The sequence below is a fragment of the Amblyomma americanum genome, chromosome 7, assembly GCF_052857255.1.
Source record: "Amblyomma americanum isolate KBUSLIRL-KWMA chromosome 7, ASM5285725v1, whole genome shotgun sequence".
Classification (NCBI taxonomy): domain Eukaryota; kingdom Metazoa; phylum Arthropoda; class Arachnida; order Ixodida; family Ixodidae; genus Amblyomma; species Amblyomma americanum.
The window spans coordinates 130,833,858-130,840,776 of record NC_135503.1 but is presented as its reverse complement, the minus strand read 5'-3'; the positions used below and the strand labels follow the sequence as shown (position 1 = coordinate 130,840,776).

Here is a 6,919-nt window from a genome sequence, read left to right as displayed (position 1 = left end):
ACTGACATGCAACAGGGGTATGACCTCAGACGACTCAGTCAGTGGTGGTACTTTGTCAATTAGGGCTGAGATTTTCTTTGGTTTCTGCCATCGAAAGAGACGATAGGGTGCCATGGTTTGCGTTGATGCCCTTTTGCACTGTGTTCAATTTGAAAATAAATTATGATTCGCGTTGTTCGCGTTCCCGGGTGTTTTTAAAGCTACTCTGCAATATCGTTACTTTAAGTTGGTCAAACTTGTGGCCGTTTTCGCGGAGGTGTCTCGATAGTGGGAAGCCAGGGAGAGATTGAGTATGTGAGCGGTGGTTATTAAATCTTAATCGGAAGGAATTGTCTGTTTGGCCAATGCACTGCATCTGACATTCGCCACACTCGAGCATGTAAACACCATTACTGGAATCAGAGTTTAAGTCCTCTCGGATACCATGTTTGAAATCTGAATGGGTACTTTTAGTCAGGGCTGTGGTTTGCATGTGTTTGCAAACTTGGCATCTGCTCTTTCCGCAAGGTGTGTAACCCACCGGCCTCGGTTTATTAACCGTTGAGTGCACAAGGTGATTTTTTAAATTTTTTGGCCCTCTGTATGTTACCCGGGGTACCAATGGAAAAATTGTTGAGAGCCGCTCACTTTGTTCTATGTGTGGGGACCTGCCCTGCAGCCCCCTGAGTTTGCTTTCCCGCGAGGCACCGTGCAGCGGCTGTCTCACCTCGTGGCTGACCGCATTCCCTTGTCAGTTACATTAACTGGCAAGAGAGGGCGCCAGCATTGCTGCGGGGGAAACTGCCAAAGCCCGCGCGCGGGAGAGAGGGTTCGGCTGGTATCGCCGGCACCGGGCGGACGTGTCGCTCGCGGCTCCGCTCTTCGCCAACGGGGCGAAGAAGCGACGGGGAGACAGGCTCCCGTACTCGTCCCGTCCGGCCTTCGGAGTTTATATCCCTTGCCCTAGCGCGGGCGAACATTCGCTCGGAACCTTGCTGGTGAGTCGGACGTCCACGATTCATTAGCGTACCTTGTTGCCAGCTGGCGGTATTGTTTCTGTAGCAATAAATGCCTGTTTGTGTCAGCCAATGTGTCGTTCCTTTGTTCCCCCAGAGCAAGGCCCGCCGTGGTCGGCGAGCGCTCGGTTGCGTACGCGATCACGGGGTGGGGTCCGGGCGGCTTTGAACCGTGTCTGCCGCGATTGAGTGGGGAGAACGTACTTATCTCCCCAATTCAACTCCCACATCTGGCAGCCCAACGTGGGGCCTGCTCTTGGAACATTGGACGACTGTCGGTTCGGTTCGGGGAACGCTCCTTGTCCGGACTTGATAAGTGCTAGGCCTAGAGTGAATTTTGATCGCTAGGACCTGCGGCATGCTTTCTTGAGTGCGAGTATTGCGCTGCAGCATGTTTGAACTTTTCGACATTCTCAGCACATTTTTCCCTGGAGTTTCTTCGTGAGAATCACTTGGTCCGCATCGAGGGAGCGCGAGGCCTAGCGCCCGCGGAGTCGCCGAGCCCGAAGCGAGTGAGTACGGAAGCCGCGTGGGTGGTCCGAGTTTCTGTATATGTTTTCTCTGTCTCTTTTTCGACTCTGGGAGTCGCGGCTCCGGGAGCCGTGTGGCCTGGGGCCACGGGTGCCGCTACGAGCTCGCTGGTATTGCAGCTCGGCGCCGGGCGCTCCGACACCGTCCGATACGGTGGGCGCCGACCGCTCAGAAGCTGCTTTGTGCAGTGAGCGGGGTAGGACAAAGCCTCCTCGAATTTTTTAAGGCCTCCGCACTTTCCTCCTCGCACCCTTTGACGTCACCCCACCTTGACCGGTCGGGCGGTAGGGTGGCCGGTCAAACAAGTTGGTGCACTACCGCCTAGGCTTGTCAGTACACACGTGCTGCGTGCAGTGTCCTGTCACGGCAGCTTGACTCTGAAGCTAAGCACGTGTTTCTTTTCGTAGCGTGGTCTGATTTCCTTCTGCAAACGTGTGTTGTGTGCTGCATATCTGCGTCGTGAAAGTGTCAGTGAAAGTTCCGGCAGTCCAGGATGGGCCGCTGTAGCGTGCCGAACTGCCGTGGAAATTATGACGGCGGTCCGAAGGTCCGTGTCTTCTCATTCCCAAAAGACGACCGGACGATAAAATGGAAGCAGGCCATCCGGCGTGATGATTTAGACATCGACACACTGCGGGATCCAAAGGTAATATAATTTTCCCATATGTAAATCACTGTTAATGTCAAATGATAATATACATTCGGATGCATTAAGCATACGGCATGCAACCAGTTCAATACACGGCGTGCTGCAGTTGATGGCAGTTAACTGACATACAGCAGCACTTATAAGCAGCACCAATAGCAGTAATTAGGCAATCTGTGGTAGTAACAACAGCACTTACATCGCAAAAGAAAAAAAGAAAACAGGACGTAGAAAAATTTTATATACTCAAAGGGAACATTCCTCTTTTATGCAGGTGTGCGAGCTCCATTTAAGCCCGAATACCTCCGGTCAACAACATCGTACACAGATGCTGATGGAAAGACAATAGAAGTTGCGATGAACCTCACCCGACTCACTCCTGACGCGGTACCTACGATACTGCCAAATTGCGCATCATACTTGTCTAATTCTGCACCGATTCGCGAGGAGCCCGATGCAAAACGGAGACGACGCGAAGCAACTCGTCTGCAAGACGCCATCGAGATGTCACTTGCGACACATAAAGAAGAGGAGCGCAGGAACAAAGTATCGTCGTATGGGCAACTTCTGTCTCTCCTTGAAGGTCTTCACGTCTCAAGGCGCAGAACCGCATGGCGCGTTTTCCGCGAGCGAAAAACGCGACGCGCGGTGGACGCCCGCGTTGCCGTCAAAGCGCGAGCACCCGAGCGGAGCGGCGCCTTCGCGGCGCGTTTTCCGGGTTGCCAGACAACGTAACTCCCAACGACATGAATTGTCCCTGCTACCGCATATGTATTATGCCCTTAAACTTACACAACACTGCAATAGAAATAATCTAAGTGTAATTACACAACGACATTTTTTTTCCGAAGTATATTTATCAAGCTTAATTTCAAGCAGGAAGAGTGTGTGCGAAACTGCTACTATGTACTTTCTGCATGCCAAGAGGCCGCTGCTTGTTTACAACTCGACATAGAAAATGGAGTGTCGGGCGCTTACTACAGAGCAGAGGAGGCGGTCGCGTATATCCCACAGGACGCGGCGCCTCTCCACTTCCGTGATAAGGTCCTCGTTGAAGACTGCTTTCTCCATTTTCGATGAACACGATGCGCGCACGAAACAGTAGCACGTGTTTTTCACGTGCGCGCCGGTTCTGCAGAGCGAAAAAAAATGCGCCGAAGAGGTTCCGTCGAGATGCGCAGAGAGTAGGGCCATCTAGTGGCAAAACCAAAAACCAAAAATGCCACGTGACCAAATACCACGTGACTTACTTGAAATCTGATTGGCGGACGCGCCCCGGACGCGCCGCGCGAGGCGTTTTTTTCTCCTCCGAGTAGGAGCACGCGGCGGCGCGATTTCGTGACGGATCATACTGGGCACGCGTCAAAATGACGCGCGCGTCCCACCATCCGCGCGTCAATCGCGCCTGAAATCGCGCCATGCGGTTCCGCCTTCAGACTTCTGGGTGATGCGAAAAACTGACGCCGCCGTAGCATTCTTTCACGTCAACGAGAATTCAGCGCCCCCAGAAATCGAACGCTCCGTGGTAGTAAATAATACGTTGAAGGTGTCAGCCTTTTGGAGAAAAGTTGAGCTGCGCGGTGGTGAAATGACAGTTCCCGACAGACTTGAAGACATGCGCAGTTTGGAATCCGTCCTCAAAAGTGTGCAGCAGTTCAAAGCACCCGACCGTTGCGAGAAAGACGAAAAACTGAAAGCCTGCTTTCAATTACTTTTTTCTCTTCTTGATGATCTTTCAAGTGATGACCTTCTGCCAGTGGAAAAGATGGAAACCCTAAGATTTCTAAAAGAACAGCTTCATCTGCTCAACAGAGAACGGACTGCATTTAGATATTCTTCAGAGCTTGTCATCTTGTCAAGCATATTTTTCACAATTTCTCCACATGCGTACAAATTTGTTCGCAGCTCTCGAAAATTGATCTTGCCTCATCCCTGTACAATCACCAGACTCTGTAACAAATACAACGTTAGCCCTGCGGCAGAGCAAAGTGATCAGGGTTTTTTAAGTTATATAACAAAAAATGCAAATCTTCTGAAACCCCATGAGAGGACGGTAACACTTATGATGGATGAGATCCATATACAGCAATATTTTGAGTATAAGGGAGGTTCCCTCACGGGAACAGCATCCAACTCCTCTGAAGCTGCCAAAACTGCGCACGTATTTATGACGCAGTCGTTGCTTTCTGGACACAAAGATGTGGCACATATCTTGCCAGTTTTCAGCATTGAGGCAAGTGACTTGCATGAAGTCCTCAAAAAGGTTATTTTAGGGCTTGAAAAAGCCGGTCTCAAGGTTATTGCGGTTGTAAGCGATAACAATTCTATAAACAGAAAAGTAATGTCATTATTTTCCAAGAAAAAAGCAATGGACATAGTGTATCCTCATCCGGCAGACAATGCACGGCCGTTGTTTTTTTTTTTTTTGCGGTGGATCCTGTGCACCTGTTAAAGTGCATTAGGAACAATTGGCTCAATCAAAAAAATCCAGATACATCTTTTCTTTATCCAGAGTTTAAAAGCACAGAATCAAAGCTTGACATAAAAAAAGCTTCGTTTCAGACGCTTCGGGACCTGTATACTTCAGAGCGATACAACCTGTCTAAATTTGCCTATGGACTAACATACAAGGCCTTGCACCCAACAAATATTGAGCGTCAAAACGTGAAACTTGCGCTCAAAGTAATCAATCCTTTTGTAGCACAAGCTCTGAAGACTCCCGGTTCGAAACCCGGCTTTCCTTATGCCGCTGATACTGCGGAGTTCATTGATTTAATACACAGGTGGTGGTGCATCGTGAACACAAAAACACCATCAAAGGGCCGACACCTCAGAGATCCTTATCAGGAGCCTGTCAGAAACATGACTGGTGTGCAGCTGCAATTTCTTGGTGAATTTGTAGACTGGTTGGACACATGGAATGACCTGAAGATGAGTGGCAGCCGTTCTGGTTCACTGACTCCAGAAACTCATGCAGCACTCCGGCTGACATCATATGCGTTGATAGAACTCAGCAGGTACTGTCTCGAACAGCTTAATTTTGAATATGTCTTGCTGGGGAAATTTCAAACAGATAGTTTGGAGAGCAGGTTTGGACGTTACCGCCGGCTTGCTGGATCCAATTATCATATTTCTGTTCAGCAAATATTTGAGTCGGAAACCAAACTGCGTCTTCAAGACTCACTGGTATTTCCAGATATGAAAGAACTCTCAGAGTCCAGCACCATCACATTTGAAGGCAGAAAATTGCAAGACCAATACAACATCACGGTTACATGGGATGACATCAATTCAAAGAAACAAAGTTTGCCCGCAATAATTTACATAGCTGGTTTCTGCACCCACGCCGCCTTGAACAAACTTCCTTGCGAAGCTTGTGCAAGAAACCTGACTAGAGAGGACAGGGACATTCCACCGGACGAGAACTGTCTAATTCAAGGGCTCACTAGAGGAGCGCTCAAATTTCCGCAGCCTGTCGTTGTGAACGCTGTTCTGCACACAGAAATTGTGCTTGAAAAATTGACGACAAAAGAAAACGCCGCGCAGTTCCATTCCACACGCCATCAGAGAGAGCAGCTCCTTTGCTTACTGAAACACTTGTTGAGCGATGACGAAGAGTTGGATGTTTGCTGCAACGGACATCACCCGGACAAAGTGATTTCCAACATTTTGTGGGCTGCCACGAACACCTACATGAAAAATTACGTCCAGATGAAGACGGACCTGCTAACGGCTAAGAAGGCCGCAGCTCAAGAGAGAAAATTAAAAAAGTTTAGATGTTTAGATGTTTAGAGCTATGCGTGCCGCATGCACTGCGCGCGACGCCGGCAGATGCTTTCCCGCACTGCTCGGTCAAGGTGCGTGACGTCACGGAGCGAGTGCGCAGGCCTGAAAGTATTCTAGGAGGCTTTGGGTAGGACCACCCCACAAAGCTGACGTCTCCTCGCGGCTGCGCGCACATAACCCGTTTTGGGTCTTTGTTGTGGTCACGGTCGTTCTCGGAGTGGTCGTTAGGGCTTAGGCTTTTCAGAGCTGCCTGCACCACGTTAAAAGAGACGCGACCACCGGACCGTGTCGTTGAGAGGGGGCGCACTTTGCTGCCCGCCCGTTTTTTTTTTGTTTGTAACCTCGCACGAACTGAGCAGTCTCGTTCAACTCAAGAAAGGGCTTTGTTCACTCGAACTTTGTGTTTGCACAGCCGCCGACACGTTTGGTAGCGAGTTCGGCATTGTGCCACGAGGCCCTTGCGGATGCCGTTTCCCCTCCCGTGACCTGCGTTAAAGGCACGCCGAGAGCGTTTCGGCAATTTTGCAGATCCGGTGGAGCCACTCAGGCTTGCTGACCGGTGCACATCGTCTCGCTGCCACCTGCTGCGACGGAGCGGCCTGTATCCTGTTCGCCGCATCCATCCGCGGCAGCTGTGGCGAGACCAGTCAGCAGTCACCTCCGGCTGCTGCTGCCCTGGCGACTACTGCAGGATCCTGGCCTGCAGTTTTCCCACCGGCCTTCGATTCGCGGGCCTGCGGACACGGTAGTTCACGGGCCATGCGAGTCGTCCCAGCGGAGACCTTCACGCCGCCTTCGGAATACCGCGGAAGTCTGCGTGGACGCTGTCGGCGTGACCTCCGCTGCAAGACGTGCCTCAAGGACATGAAGACCAGGAGACTACTCCATAGCATGTACCTTCAGGCGCGTGGGTCTACTTAAGGTTGGGGGGATGTGGGGGCCTGCCCTGCAGCCCCCTGAG

The 6,919-nt window shown here is 50.9% G+C and overlaps 1 pseudogene; it reads left to right on the top strand.

Moving 5' to 3' along the window:
• The first annotated feature begins 2,019 nt into the window (after positions 1-2,019).
• Positions 2,020-5,567, top strand: LOC144098057 (uncharacterized; annotated as a pseudogene).
• The last annotated feature ends 1,352 nt before the right edge of the window (positions 5,568-6,919 follow it).